Here is a 16453-nt window from a genome sequence, read left to right as displayed (position 1 = left end):
AGTTCCTGGCAGTCACAGACTCTGCACTGGAGATGCCCTACCATTCCACCACTCTCAGTGACTTGTGATCTGGGTTACATACACAGCAACAACACAACAACATCAGTAATTTATTATCAAACTTAGACACAAAAACTAAAACCAAATGTTGACAGTTCCCTGGCAGGTTTTACAGTGTGCCTTCAAACTCCTCCAACTACTAACACAACACACAAAAAGCACAGCAGTGGTGAAGCACAACTGACAGGCAGACCGCCAGTGCAGCAGGTAACTTCTCTGCTTCACTGAACAGGCTTCCACATAAGAAACGGTTGCTGCAGCAGTCTTTTGGGTCACTGCACCATACCAAACAACCCACGCACAGCACGTGGCTATGAGGACTACACTACCTTCTAGAACCACCCAAATTCACTGCTGTTCCAGTTCTAAAGATCTGGAAAGGTCTGGCAAATTAATGGATTCCACACAGCTTTCAAAAGCAGGAAAAAGATCTTAGACAAAAATATATCAGTATCTGCTGTATACCTCTTATGGAAGCTACTTTATTGGAGATTGTACAGTTTTTCAGCTCTGACTCAAAAATTAGCCTCCTCTTTAGCAAAAAAGTTAAGGGAGGAAGGGAAGGAGAAACAATATGTACAATAGACCATTAAATACTTGCAAGGAAAATACATCCAAGGAATCAGCTAATTCAATGACATGCAGTACAATAATTTTCTCAGTTCTGAGTACCACTGAAGTCACAACACCAGTTCTATACAACTGCAATCACACCATAGATTTTGCAATCAAAACCTCAACACTCAATGGAGTCAGGCTTGATGCTTAGTTATTGAGTTTTGGTCCTGTGCAAGTACGGGTTGTTATTGCTCAACATGCAGCACTGCCCGCTTCACATGCTTGAAGGTATTACAGCGATGGGTAAAATGTGTGAATGTGGGTACATGATAAAGCACATCATGAAATTCAGGACAATTACCGAGACAGTAATAGTCTATAGAAATAATGTTAATCAGCCTTCAGGTACTAACAAGCATTTGCCATAATACCGGATTTTAAGAGCATGGGAAACAAGATTTGGAGAGAAGTGACAATGAGAATCCTCAGGGCTACAGTGGCACTGCTTGGACCGCTTGTGGGGAAGCAAGGACAGATCTTCTGAAATAGCTCAAGGCACTTTGCAATCATAGTACCTGCTTCATCTTTCCAGCAAAAAGTTTGGGTACAAACACACAGTACCTTCTTTTGATAGACTGATGTGGCAGGAAAGACACCTCAGCTAGAAATGATACTCTCCCTGGAAGGAAAACCTAACAATGAGAACCTAAAAAACTCTTTGTCAATCTATATTAACTCCCAAATCCTATGAATCACTTCCAAACATATTCCCTAGCAGTCTTTCAGTTAATCCAGCATTATCATCACAATTTCTCCTAACATTTTTCTAACACCTTTAACTTCTAAACATCCTTCTTTCTTTTACCACTGTCAGAACCCAGCCAGCAGCCAAACACCACACAGCCAGTTGCTCACCCTCCCCCAGCCTGGGGAATGGGGGGACGAACTGGAGGGACAAAAGGAGACTTATAGGTTGATATTAAAAAACAGTTTAGTAATTGGAATAAACCAAAACAATAATAGAAAGTACAAACGGGTTTGGTGGGGTTTTTTTTACAAGTGAGATTGCACGCTATCGGCTGACTGATACCCAGCCTGCTCCGAGTCAACGATCCCAAAAGAACCAAGATCCTGCCATCACAATCCCTGAAGCGAGAGAGAATCCCCTCCTTCCCGTCCACCCCTCCTTTATATACTGAGCATGGTGTCACATGATATGATATACTCCACTGGCCAATCCAGGTCCAGCTGTTCCCCCACCCAGCTCAAGAGAAATTAACTCTATCCCAGCCAAAATCTGGGTCCATTGCTCCAGCTGTGTCCTACTCCCCCAGCTCAAGAAAAATTACCTCTGTTGAAGCCAAAACGAGTACACTCCCTACCCATGCTGGACATTATTTCGTTAAGGGTACTTGTACAGTGTTACCATTCTTCTCTTAATCTCTTTTTATCCAGCACCTGTATTGTGCTCCCTCTGCCACTCACTGTGCATCTATCTGATCCTTACACTTTAAATCGATTTTTCTACAAATTTTACTTTCCTTGTATTTTTTAAGGAAGAAAGGCAAGTAGAACAACATTGAGGATTGAATGATCGCACGCTTTGCTGGGTAAAAAACTGGCTGGATGGCTGGGCCCAAAGAGTTGTGGAGAATGGAGTTAAATCCAGTTGGTGGCCAGTCACGAGTGGTGTCCCCCAGGGCTCGGTTTTGGGGCCACTCCTGTTTAACATCTTTATTGATGATCTAGATGAGGGGATCGAGGGCACCCTCAGTAAGTTTGCAGATGACACCAAGTTGGGTGGGAGTGTTGATCTGCTCGAGGGTAGGGAGGCTCTGCAGAGAGACCTGGACAGGCTGGAGCGATGGGCTGAGGCCAGCTGTATGAGGTTCAATAAGGCCAAATGCCAGGTGCTGCACTTGGGCCACAACAACCCCCAGCAGCGCTACAGGCTTGGGGAGGAGTGGCTGGAGAGCTGCCAGTCAGAGAGGGACCTGAGGGTGTTGACTGACAGCCAGCTGAACATGAGCCAGCAGTGTGCCCAGGTGGCCAAGAAGGCCAATGGCATCCTGGCCTGTATCAGCAATAGCATGGCCAGCAGGGACAGGGAAGTGATCTTACCCCTGAATTGGCACTGGTGAGGCCGCACCTCGATGACCGTGTTCAGTTTTGGGCCCCTCACTCCAAAAAGGACATTGAATGACTCGAGCGTGTCCAGAGAAGGGCAACGAAGCTGGTGAAGGGTCTGGAGCACAGGTTGTACGAGGAGCGGCTGAGGGAACTGGGGTTGTTTAGTCTGGAGAAGAGGAGGCTGAGGGGAGACCTCATCACCCTCTACAACTACCTGAAAGGAGGTTGCAGAGAGCTGGGGACGAGTCTCTTTAACCAAGTAACAAGCGATAAGACAAGAGGGAATGGCCTCAAGTTGCGCCAGGGAAGGTTTAGACTGGATATTAGGAAGTATTTCTTTCCAGAACGGGTTGTTAGGCGTTGGAATGGGCTGCCCAGGGAGGTGGTGGAGTCCCCATCCCTGGAGGTGTTTAAGAGTCGGGTTGACATAGCGCTTAGGGATATGGTGTAGTTGAGAACTGTCAATGTTAGGCTAATGGTTGGACTGGATGATCTTCAAGGTCTTTTCCAACCTAGACGATTCTGTGATTCTGTGATACATCAAAGATAGACCCATTGGTACAGGGTGCACTTGTTACAAGCATTCCACTCACTTGCAAAGAAATAAAAAAATCACTACGAAGCACGACTGTATGCAATTACACTCCAGTCATCTGTAGGACAGGTCATACTGACCCACCAGTAACTTCTGACCTTCTTCTGCAAGGATCAAATATGCTAATGTTCATTCCTAACCATTACTATATTTTAATCAAACTTTAAATATCAACCTAAAGCAGTTGACCACCAAAGAGTCATGGAATGCTGCTTCAAGGGCAAAACTAAAACAGAAAATAATTTACCACATCTCCAAATGGTTGTTCTCATAGAAAAAAACAGTATTATAAAACTACATCTGGAGAGAAACAAAAGAAGAAAAGAAAATCTGCTTATGTCAGTTTCAATGATGAAGTCATCCCAGATCGTGAAAAGCCAAGCCATGTCTAAATCCCTCAGAAAGAGATTATTCAAGTTGAGGATTGTTCCCTACAGTATTGTTGAACCCCTTGCACCACTGAGTATTCACATCTCCAAAAATGCATCTTCCTTTACTCCCTGGGAGACTATTTCACAGTCTAGCAGACATCAACGCTTAATTCTCCTTTCTGTACCTCACCCCATCATTCACAGTTAAGTCCTTCTTACCATTATAGCTTTGTTTCCTGATGCTTCTGTGAGGGCTTTTCGGTTAGGAGGTAAAATTATTCCCCTTTATTAACAGAAGGGAGATAACATTTCAGTCCTCTCCATTTACTAAGAATCATTCTTTGAACATACTTGTGTTACTTATTTCAAGACAAACAACCCACACTGCAAGACACACAACCAAGGCAGAGATCCGTAAATTCTTTTAAAGCAAAGAGTTTTAATGGCAAGTTAAACTCCAACACTGGAAACTTGCTATTAAGATTCTAACATTACCCTTAACTCAGTCCCTGTATTCCTTACTGTCTCTGTTCAACAGGCCAAAAATTGGCAGAGTGAAATCCTTCTCTCCCAAGAGACATCAAAAAACACTGAACCTGGACTTCTGTCATGTCTCAATTCAAAGAATTGAACCAAAAAAAAAAAAAAATTTACTGATGTAGAAACAAAATGTAATTTCCACAAGGTAGACTAATAACCCAATTTCTGCTCAAAATTACTGTAATTCTTTTCTTGACAGCACAAGGTTTACCAAGAAAATTGGAGAAAGTTTGCTTCTGCAATCCAGGAATGCATTTGTCTCTAATGAATCGATAAACCCACGCAAACCTTCATATAAAGCAGCGTACAATCACAGCAGCAACAATGGGGTAGCTTCCTTTACTAACCAAACGCTACAGAAGTGCCATGTACTTGATATGTAGATGATAACAGAAACTGTGTCCACGGCTGTCACAAGGAGGTCTTCTATTTGTGTAACTCACTGAGCATCTAATATAGTGTGGTAGAAGAATACCAGATGCCATCTTATTCATGTATGTACAGATACCATCCCAACAATATATTCAGCATTAATAAAAAACCAAACATATATTCACTAGGCCACAGAAAATGGAAAGACTCTCCCTGAGTCTGGAGTATCAGAGCTATGCAAAATGGTAACCACCCACTGACAAGCCTTTATCATGAAGAGACAAAGATTTATTTAGACATTGTGGGCCACTGGCTCCAAACTGTGGACTGCAAAGCTGTTTCTATCAAAATGGTGAAGCATCTGTCAATTTTTAAGCTCTAAGGTTTTCCCACTGACCCAGTCCATGATTCTCCTATAATTTCCAAAAGATAGTTTTTTTTCTGAAATATATATTTCTAGATTAAATGCACATCCAGACATGAACTCATTCAACTCTGTCCCCATGTGTCCTCCACAGGTTCATCAGATCCTTTGCAAAGGTGTTTTATCTAACCTCAACCCCTGGCAAAATCCACTATTACATCACTGCTTTTTCTTGGGGAATATGTCACATATACTGGGAACTCATGAATGGGGATAAATTTAGAAGCAGAAGAATTAGCCTCCTCTGAACAAAGAACAAGTGGAAAACATGATGACGTGGCTTACAAACCAGATACAGATGGGAGAGAAGAGAAAAAGAAGAGGATTAAATCCTCACCACATATAATTCAAAGACATATAAAATACAAAGTACCCACAGCAAAACCAGAATAGATACACACCAGACGCAAAATAAAATGTGTATGTGAGATTACCTTCCAGACCTTGTCACAAGCACCGTGCACATGCAGATGGAGCTCAAGGATAACAAGAGAAATTCAATTTTTACATGCTACACTTAGGGACAGGAAAAATAAAATTATAACTAGCACACAGGAAAGTCTCCTCTGAGGTACATGGGGCTGAAGCTGAAGAATCCACAGTCATAAAGATAACCTTGGAAATACAAATAAAAGCACTGCTACCATCCTGAGTCCCCAGACAAAAACTGGCAACAATACCACTGCCATCTCCTAAAATGCAAATTGAAATTGGTATATTTTCACTCCATGTTTGCTTCTGACACTCAAACGCCTCCTCTCAAGTAAAAGTGTCAAAAATCTCATCAGTTCTCTGTGTCAGTGCTTGGTAAGCTACAAGCATCAGCAAGAACAGATCTTGGAGCCACTAAAAGAGAATTCAGAAACCACTGCCTGTGGGGAAAGCATATCACAGCTGATAAGCAACAGAACAAAAGACTAAACTTCTAAGGCTTTAGTCTCTCCTCAGCAGAAAATGGCTTCCAGATTTGCACCCTTGACACTTAACATGTTGATGCATAGGCGTTCTCTTCAGACAGGACTGCAGCCAGAAGATTTGCTCTTTGGATAATAAAAGCATGGGAGACCTTTAGGGGGATTCCGTTCTCTTGGTAAAAAAAGTTTGTATTTCATGAATGTTGTTCTTAAACAGCTCATGGGATCTGAGGGTATCTTCCAAAGACTCAGTTAATAAACAAGAGTACAGGAATAAACAGACTTCAGAAGTTATAAGTCTGAATATATAATATTCAGGAACAACATTTTTATACTGTATGCTAAGTCCTTGTCATGTATTTGGCTTGGTTACAGCAAGTATGAGAGAACTCACTAACATGCTGTGTCATCGAATTGCACCAGATGGATGCTCCAACTACACAAAGTCTCTTCCCTTCCCCACTCTTCTCCTCCAAACAGGATGTAACTTTTAAAAACCAGTAACAGGCGCCAGTGTGGAAAATCTTATTCTGGTAACTATTTACCTGCTGACATGTAATCACTGCTCCAATTACTTTTGTCAAAACTAATAGTAAAATTTGGTCTTGATCTTTACAAAGCTGTACTGCCATAGTTCTTGAGAGGCTTCAAGAAGGGCCAGTTTGACCACGGTGAACACAGAATTATGCAAGACTGGAAGTCTCAGGCAAGTTTATCTCTTTCCTAAATAATTCACTCCTGACACCAACCTTAAGCAAGATCCCCTGACACTGCCTTAACAGATGACTGATACTTTTTTGCATTTTCAACATCCCAATTTGTCTTCTTAGGGGGGAAAAAAAGAATTAACTAGACTCCTCCCTTTCCCCTGTTCTCCCCCTTACACAAGCACACATCACCTGTAAACTGCTGCTGCGGGACAGATCGACCGCAAGAGTGGCATCTTCCTCATCAGGTGGTACCAGTGGAAAATGGGTGGGTTTCCAGGGAAGCTGCAGCAACAGACTACTGCCTTGCATAGAGTGACTCTTCTCTGCAAGCAGAGTCTTCCTTCCTAAAACCCACCAGCATTTCAGCTGGATCTCCCATGCTGTTCAAACTCAGTATGAATAATTACAGGTGACTTCACAGCACACCACTTCATACTTGAAAGATTTGATGACTTTGTATTTGCAAATGTGTCTTTTCTCCCTAGCATGAACCCCCACAGTTGCCAGGTGAAGACCAATGAAATCCACCAAAAGACTTCATTGGATTCTTCTCAGAGCCACTGAAGCAGTGAGTTTTATCCAGATTATCAGGTATGTCCACTATTCAGAACCTCACTCCATCTGAAAAGCCAACACAAAAAGGATATGACCAAGGTTTGTATGCTACTATACTGTAATAACTGTGTGAGATACTGTGAAAGGCTGTAAAGCCACAGGATTCCTGTCAGACATCAGAGAGAAGCAAAGTCTTCAACAGACAGTGTAAATAAAGTGATGGTAGATGTGCACCTAGTTGGACAGGTGAGTCTTTAAGGGGTGTGTGTCTGATTTTCTGACATGCTAAGCATTAATAACTAAGACACAAATATTGTAAGAACAGAAGAACAGCAGCTTTTTTATGTACTGTCATTGAGTCCTTGCAGTTCATATGATTAGTAAACCTTCAGACTGACTTTAAAAGTATTTTAACTGACTGAAAAAGTATCTTCCTCTTCCTCACTCCACAAAAAGCGTTGAATTACTCAACCCCACCCTGTGAATTCTCCCCAGTAATTTCACCCTCTCGTTTCAGGTGTAAGACACCTACAAAAGCACAGTACATATCCCTCAGTGTTTCCAGTGCCCAATGGCCCTAAGGTTCCTGTTCTACACACTCTGCCATTTGAAAAAAATCTTCCTTTTCCAAATAAACAAAGTGCTGTTTCTTAATAAAAAAGAAACTCTTACCTCACTGCTATTTGTGCTATTCTATTAACCAGACAGCATCTAGTGTATGTATATAAACCTGCACCACAGTGCTTGTGGATGCCACTGCTTACCAGACCATAACACAGAGTTTAACACTGCAGATCAAAATTGACTTGTGATCTGCTCAGGTTTCAACATAGTTATATACTGGAAGAAAAAAAAAATCAAAAATATCTCTGGACCTCCACCTAAGAAGTCATTATGTTCATGGATAAAGATGCTGAAGAAAAAGTATCTTCAATAAAATATGAATTTGCATAACAAAAATGTGATACATGAAAATTGCCTTTGCTCCATGCACAGAAAGGCTGTTCACTGCAGTTTTAATTTCCAGAGAATCACCAAAAGGGAATTATTTTTGGAGTAGAGAACTTATTGCTTTTTAAAAAATTCATTATATGGATATTAACTGTATAAAAGCTAGGACTGTGCTTTTAATATTCACTTTTCATGCAACTGTATTTCCATACTACCATTCAGTTCAAAATGCTTCTACTGGCTATCAGGGGGGAATTTATCCCGAGGGGAGTCTGACAGAGAACCAGATGTCCTCTAGGAAATGTTTTGTTATTCGTGGTCGAAGACAGCTAACAACTGGATCCCAGTGACACAGGCACTCGCATTACCAGTGCAGCAGAAGTGATGCTCCATGTCATCTGCAATAACCATGTAACTCAAAGAGTTACCTGATACACTACTGAGACTATTTTTCATCTAAAATAAGCAGCAATACATGCAGTTTATAAACATCCTAATCAATTTACTCTTCTCCTTCCAGCTTACTTATTTGGCTTTCCTGACAAAAATTTTGTTCAAGAGGCTGGGATATCAGCGCCAAAACCAGAAATGATCAAGTGAGTAGCTAACTAGAAATACTAGTTCTTTTTAATAGCTAGATTTGATTCCAGAACATGTTTCAATATATTGTATATCAAAGCATTAAGTGTAAATCCTAAAATATAGATATGTTTTCTGTAGACTTAATTACCTTTAAATTTGCATTCCAAATCAGTTTGACCTAAGCTGAAATAAAGACATTCAGTCTTCACAGTTTTCTTAGGTATAGAAACAAAAAGATATGTGAGAGTGTGTTCAGTCCCTAACTAAACTTTAACTGTAACTAAAACTGCTGATTCCAAAATTGGTGTGGCCCAAAGGGTACCACACTCAAAATACAACCCATTAAAACTGCCTGACTTAGCCCTAGTTTAAAGTCTTGTCCAAGCAATCGGACTAATTATCCTAAGGCTGTAGTTAAAAGTCTAAAGCCTGGATGTTGAAGCTAACACAGAACCAACATTATGCATTACAGAGCTGTCCCCTCAGAGCAATGCCCAACTCCTTGCCAAGAAGGCATCGAGCTCAAACATCTCTCTTGCAGCCTTAGCATGGTCCTGCATGAAGAAGCTTTCAAGGACTTTGGGACTTTCTCATTGTTATGAAATAAAATTAAGCATGCCAAAATCTGAATGATGTCATGGCAATCTCATAAGTGGATTACATTAATCATTTATCAGCAAGGGAAGATAATTCTTGAGCAAGAGCAGAACCCTGAGTCCATCCCTATTTATCACTCTGAAACAAAAGGTACAATATCTGTGGATATCAGAAATACATGTGAAGTTTGTGGAAAGGGTATGTAAAATGTCCGCTGAAAATGTGATGGAATTACAAAGCTACAGACTGGTTTTACACTGACTCTTTTAATACAACTTTCTGTCAGCTCACCACAAAGTTACTGGGGGAGATTTTCTTCATTAGGTAAAAGAGTTTTCTAAACTTCTGGATGTTACTTTGCTCTGTTTTGACCACTTTACAAATACAATTAAAAAAAGAGTTAAAAATGATCAGATCACTAGATAAGCTAATATAGCAAAAGGCCCATATTTCATCCATTTCCTGAGTAGAATGACCGTGGAAAGACAGGACTTAAAAACCAGCACCCATCAGGAGGTAATCGCTGTTTCTGTCACACAGCAGACACTCTTCATCCCAACACTCCTGTCGCCCCAACAGTTGCAGCAGAGCGAGCAGCTCTCTGCATGGTGGTTTGGCCAGCAGAGAAGGAGGGTAGGTTGGAGGAAGGCTTGCCTCCAGCAGCTGTGACCCATCCTGCTGGGGTGGTAAGCAAAACCTTCTGCAAACTCTTGTGTTTGAAACCCATGAGAGGTGCGGCGCCTGGGCTTCAGAGCTTCCTGCTTTAGTTAAGCCAAGAGCTACAAACGTGGCATGTGCAGCCCTCGCCTTAGTCACCCGATTTGAGCAGAGCTTAGATCAGATGGCATTTAGGGATCCTTTCCAACCCAAGTTACTCTGCGATCATAAAAAAGCTGGTGCGAGAAAGCTGTTAAGAAAAGAGAAGGAAAAAACCCTCAGCTTCACACACATCACACAAAATGTACAAGTTTCTCCTTCCAATGGTGGAGGCAGTACCCATGCTCCCAAAATTCACCTGAGACAGCCAACATACAGAAAACTACCGGTTTTGCCTGTTCTTTGGGGCTGAAGAGTGTTAATTAAAGCATTCTTCTTATCTAAGTGTGGGGAAGACCTAGAGCAAGAGCTTTTACCCTCCACTGCCTTCCCCTGCTTTGGTGGGAGCTTTTTTAGATATTACTTTCAGTTGCTCTTTTAAAAATGTTTTTCTAATTTGTATTTATTTAGTCTAAAGAAGAGTTATAATTAAGATTTCCAAAGCACCAAGATTTCAAACATGATCAAAGTCCCAATATAACAGACACTGTAAATACATAGTATCAGTAACACTGTTGGCAAGAATTGCAATTCATATATCAGAATAAATAAATAAATAAATAAATTTCACTAATAAAACCTAAGCATATGTTAGGAAAAAATTGTCATGTATGTTTTATATCTTCCACTTTGGTTTTTTTTGCTCCTCCTTCTGTTTAAAAATACCTTCTCTTACCCAGCCCCTGAGCTCTTGCCCACCTGAATACCCACCAATTTTTAACCAAAATGTTTCTTGTCAAAAAAAAATTCTGACGACCAGAAGAGGAATGATCAGAAACCTTTTCTCTTACATAGAAAAATGAAAATAATTGCAGAGGAACAGAATTATTTATCTAGATCAATATAGGACACCAAACCTGTATCTCCTAGGTATGAAGCCAGTACCTTAATCACACATACACAGAAAGGCAGTTCTTCCCCTGACATACATCCCCAGTATGGCAAAAATAAAACAGTGAGTTAATGCACGGTAGTTGCTCAATCGATCTTGGCAGCAGATGGCCAAGTTTTGTAGACTTCACGGCTCTGCTCTCCTGGTGTTTTCCTGCTCTGTGCTCATCTTTTAGAGTTGAAAGTTTGAATATCAAATTCAACAGGGATGGTCTTGATGCACAAAAAGGGTGCCACAGAGGTTCAGAAGAGTTTAATTAGTTGAAAAAACAAATCACCACTAAAAGGATTCAACCCAGATTCCAAGGACGTGCTGCTCATCTGTCACATTCACCCACAGACTTTTAATGAAGTCTCTTCACTCCCTGCTCTCACATTTTCCTCAGATGGGTGACAAGGTGGTCATCTTCTTAGGGAGAGTAATTTTTATTGAAGTGCTCATTAAAACGAAAGAAGCAAGTAATGCTTAATTGCTGGTTTATAAGCAAGATTTGACGGACCAAATAGATAATCCAAGAACATGCTGGACAGCATGGGGGGAGGGTACATGTCTAAAACAAAAACAAAAAATAAATTTAAACACTCTAAATCTTTTAAACGGTCTGAAATAAATGGCTAAATGTCACTGAACATCTCTTCCTCCTTTTGCTAGGCAACAAGAAAAACAGAGGCTCCCAGTGTGGTCTACCTCACCTAGACTATGTATTGTTTTAAATACTTCTATAATCCATTTCTTTCACTAGTTTGCTTGATGATGTACAAAACCCCACTGCTCAGCCACAAAACAGTTGCTTACACAGGCTTACTTGATGATGGAAACTGTTCCTGGGAATTATTTGCAACTAGACAGAACACAGAACAGGAAACACCTTGCAGGATATGATCCTGTAAGGACAACACAACGGACCAGGTGAGATGCCACTTTCCCAGTGGCATCTCCCTACTGGCTCCTTGGAAACGGGTTTGCACTCCCATTTCCACTCCTCCTCCCACGGATGGACCCTGTCCAGCAGAAAGGGCCTAGTGGAAAAATACCATCCTAAGGTCCTAGAGTATCTTTATCCAAGTCCCCTGCCATCCACGGCTGTAACATACCCATCACACTGCTCCTGTATTTATTTATTCAGAATTAGGACAAGTATTATCATCATTATTTGCCTGCATATCTGAAAGCAGCAAATAAAGATGTTTCCCTCGGCCCCTTCAGTAAAGCAACAAACATACGGCTTTTTTAGAAGAACGCAGTCTCACGCAGTGGAAACAGAAAAATACTATCACACTGCTCTGAGCAGCTCATCAAATCAATCAATACTATGAAGCAAACCTAATCAATCTGTTTTTCTGAAACCTTTAACCCCTACACAATATGTATGACATGCAATCTATTAGAAATAAATGAGCAGAGGGTTGTTTCCTAGATCTCTCATTAAGCAGGAATCCTCACCTTCTGTAAAACCAGAAAAATACATTTAAAAATGCATTACTGGAATATCAAGACTTGACTTAAACCTACAGTAATAAGGTCCTGTTCAAAGTTAGGTCTTAATTAATCAAGCTGCACTGCCTATGGACAACATGTATCAAACTATGCAAAGCACCTCTCATTTTTTTTAAAGTTTTTTTTTTTTCTTTTTCTGAGCACAAAAGATCTGTTTCTTCTAATTCATAATCTCATATAAATCCAGAACAGCTATGATCAATAGCAGACAATTCATGTGCCGAGGAAAAAATGCTGAATCCGGTCTGAAGTATCTAGGCCATGAGATGCAAGTTAAAAGTTTTAGATCTCTGTTTTTTTCCTTTGTTTTGTTTACTTGATGACTCTGAAGTTTATTTTATATATTTCTTTTTTTTAACATGATCATTAATTTTGGATATGAACCCTGAACTCACACACATGCAGTAACACCACAGAACCAACATAGTGTGTATTTTGCCAGCCACCTTTTCTGGATTCACTATTAATTTCTCCTGATTTTGTTTGCCATAAACACTACTGTGCACTGAGACAACCTAAAGCCAAACAACAAAACCACTGCAAATGACTTCCCACACTGGGCTGTTAAAAATACAAAATAAGCAGCTGAACAGGAGATGCCATTTCTTTTCACCCGTATGTCTTTCATGTCAGGTCTAGCGCCAGTAGGCACGGCTTATAAAAAGGTTAACTACATTTCAAAGATGCACATAATCCTCATATTGCAGGCTTTTTAAGAATGTAAGCATTGTATATGACTGTGGCTTAAAATGCTATCAAAGACGTCAGAAGCCAATTCCTGGTCCAGTTAAAATCCATTCAAATCTCATAAGCAAAGAATTCAGCTTTCTGGTTAGTGTTGCTTTTTAGACAGATGACACAAACATTAGCTGCAAAATTAGCAGGCCCTGATTTCAAAGCATTATGGAGCCTTTACATACACATAGAATAAACAAGATGTTCAGGTTTATCTCCAAAAATCCCCACCTGCTTTCCCTGTCCCACAAGAATAAAGGCACGATGGACTACACCAAGATTTTCACCTCTGGCATCCACCACGCCACCACATCCAGTATCACAAGATTTCTTCCAAAGCATTACTTCCTATGGTTTAAACACCTGAAGACAGTTTAACAAATAAAAAATTAGAAATGCGTTTACACTCGTCCAAACACGTAAGGAACTGCAAATTTATCAAAACCAAATCTTTGAGAATTAATTATTAACTCAAGAAATTGTGAAAATGATATAATATTAAGTAACCAAAAAGAGTTACACCAAAAACCTTTGGTGTCTCTCCCTCCTTTCCAACACACCAAGACTATCTATCTTCTTAGATGTACCAAATCATGTTCCCAGCATTCTTACTTTTTATAGCCAAAGGCTATAATCTGTGAATACCTTTATTTTAATAGCCTTCCAAAAGGCTGGCCTTGCATCTGTTAGGAGACAGAATAGCAGCCAGAAAACTTGCTATTTTAAGTGAGGACAATGCATTAATGTAAGATAAAAGTATCACTTTGAGCTACAACTAGAAACATCAAAGAAAACTTAAGACCAATGAATTATATGATTCATACTACACAACCAACCTTGAACTGCCATTACTTTGTAGCAATCAGGTTGGCCTAAAAGTTCATAGATTTCTCAATCTCAGATCACATTTCTCCAATGAAGGCAAGCTTTCACTCACATTTATGTTTCACTCACATTTATGTTTCACTCACATTTATGTTTCACTCACATTTATGTTTCACTCACATTTATGTTTCACTCATTAGACATCCACAACATCCATCCCAAGGTGCATTAGAACACTAAATTTTCTGCTTTTGCAGAGTTTCTTGTGGTCTGCATTATTATTTACTGGACACTTAATTTTTCAGTATAAATACACACAAATGTACAGAATTCAACAGTAACTGTTGTCCTTCACTCTCGAACAGCGCTTCTGGGCATCCTATCCTTCCCCTTCACACCCCCCCTCCTCTCCCCACATTAGTGCACCTCACTTCTGGCAATCTGCATACCACTAAAATGTAGCACCCAGAGAATAAACAGGTTCTATGTCACCATCAGTGTTTGGGGAGTCAGGCATCACGTGCTTGTTCCAGCCACAGGCTGCAAAGCCAGGTGCAGCCAGTCCAAATTTTAACAGCAATGCAGCAGAACCTGGAGTACTGTGACTGGAATATTTTCCAGGGCAAGTTGGTTGGGACCCCACGGGTCACAGTCACAGAGCAGACGCAAAACTGCAGCCAGCTGGGTGTACTCTTATCAGTTGGCATAACATGATGCACGTCATAGACAAGAAAAATGCTACATGCCTGATCTGCCCTACACCCACATTAGCTCACCCTTAATATATGCAGAGTCAGGCAAACATCTCCTCTGCCTTCTCGTTCCTCAGCAGCTACAAAAACAGTCGAATCTGCAACACGCTCGCTACAGCAAACTGCAATTCCACAGCCCAAAAAAGCCACAACAGGGGAAAGCAAAAAGATACTGCATTTTCCAGCCTAGGCCCAAGTTATCGTCTCTCTTAAAGGGCAGATTTCTAGATGACAGCAATAAAACAAGTCTTGGTACATTGGTCCTATTAACACTGATCCTTCCAGAAAGCAGATGCAGCACATACGGCTGCACTGACCACGACTGTGATTTAGGCAATCGTTACATCAAACTGCTTTTCCGGAAAGAAGAGATCAAGACGCCTTCCCTTGCCTGAAGCCGGTACGTGATGGTAGCAGATGTCACCTCCCCCCCAGCCCAGGGATGGAGAGCTGAACAGGCACCTCGCTGCCCCCCCGCAGAGAAGATGGGAAGCTCCAGGCCCTGCTGGCTTCCCTTCTGCAAACCGGGACGCGGCCAGAGCGCCCGGCAGCACCTCCGGCAGGAGAAGGCTTTGCTCCCCGTCCTGCCGCGACTGTCACCACGCGATCGGCGGCTGCGAAATCGCCACATCCCCCCCGCCCCCTTCCTCCCCTCCCTTTTCCCCACAGAAGAGATGCGGGGTGGGGGGAAAAAAAAATTTAAAAAAGCAAAGCCAGCAAACCAGTGCATTAGGGCATGCACAGCTCCCCGCAGCATTATTCCTCGCCTACCCCACCAACACTAAGTAAAATAAATAAATAGGTGAAACGCACAAGCACGAAATCGCCGGCCGGAGGCTGGCGCCGAGGCACCGGTGTGCGCGGTGAGGCCGCTCCCCGCAGCTGGGGGCAGGTGCGGCGCCGCCCCCCCCGCTCGGAGACGGGCGCACACCCGCGGAGCGCCGCGGCCCCCCGCCGCCCCCGGGAGGCGCCGCCAGGGCGGCAGTGGGCTGTCCACCCCCCCCCCCCCGCCCGGGGCCCGGGGGCCCGCCGGCCTCCCTCCCCGCCACACACCGGCGCGGGGGGACGGACCCCGGCCCCGCTCCCGGCCGCGGCCCCTCCGCACCTGGTGCGGGTCCGCGCCGCCTCCTCAGCAGGCAGGGCGGCTCCGGCGGGGGGGGCCGCAGCGCAGCGCAGGGCGGGAAGCCCGGCAGCCAGCCGCTCCTCCCGCTGCCACCATCTTCCTCCGGCCGCCGCCGCCGCCGCCGCCGCCGCCAGCACCGGCCCCGCCCGCCGCCCCGCCCCGCGCCAGCGCGCGCCCCCGCCCCGCGGGCAGCCGGGGCGGGGGGCGGGCGGAGGCCTGGGCAGCCGGGGCGGGCTGCGGGGCGGCCACGCGGGGAGGGCGGCCCGGCTGCCCCCCGCGCCGCGCAGCGTCGCTCTCCGGGCGGCGCGGAAGTGTCCCCTGGTGGGAGGCTCCGCGCTGGCTGCCAGGCCGGCTCCTGCGTGGGTACAGCAGGGCGAGGGAGGCCCCGCCGGGCACGAACCTTCCCGCCGCGCGGGCCCGCCGCCGCGGCTCGCCCGGGAGAGAAGAGCGCGCT

The 16453-nt window shown here is 43.2% G+C and overlaps 1 protein-coding gene across 4 annotated transcripts in view; it reads right to left on the bottom strand.

The window, feature by feature from the left end:
- Positions 1 to 16117, bottom strand: part of APBA1 (amyloid beta precursor protein binding family A member 1) — a 98562-nt gene extending 82445 nt beyond the window's left edge. For 2 of the 4 annotated variants that reach the window (XM_074855677.1, XM_074855681.1), the window contains exon 1: positions 15982 to 16117. The gene's annotated coding sequence lies outside the window, so the exon portion shown is untranslated. Of the gene's footprint in view, positions 1 to 15689; positions 15710 to 15929 lie in introns of those variants that run through there. The other 2 variants (XM_074855679.1, XM_074855680.1) reach the window with 2 other exon arrangements.
- Positions 16118 to 16453: the final 336 nt, after the last annotated feature.

This window comes from Strix uralensis, chromosome Z (assembly GCF_047716275.1).
Source record: "Strix uralensis isolate ZFMK-TIS-50842 chromosome Z, bStrUra1, whole genome shotgun sequence".
NCBI classification, from domain to species: domain Eukaryota; kingdom Metazoa; phylum Chordata; class Aves; order Strigiformes; family Strigidae; genus Strix; species Strix uralensis.
The sequence above is the reverse complement of the archived record's forward strand: the minus strand, read 5'-3'. Positions and strand labels throughout refer to the sequence as shown.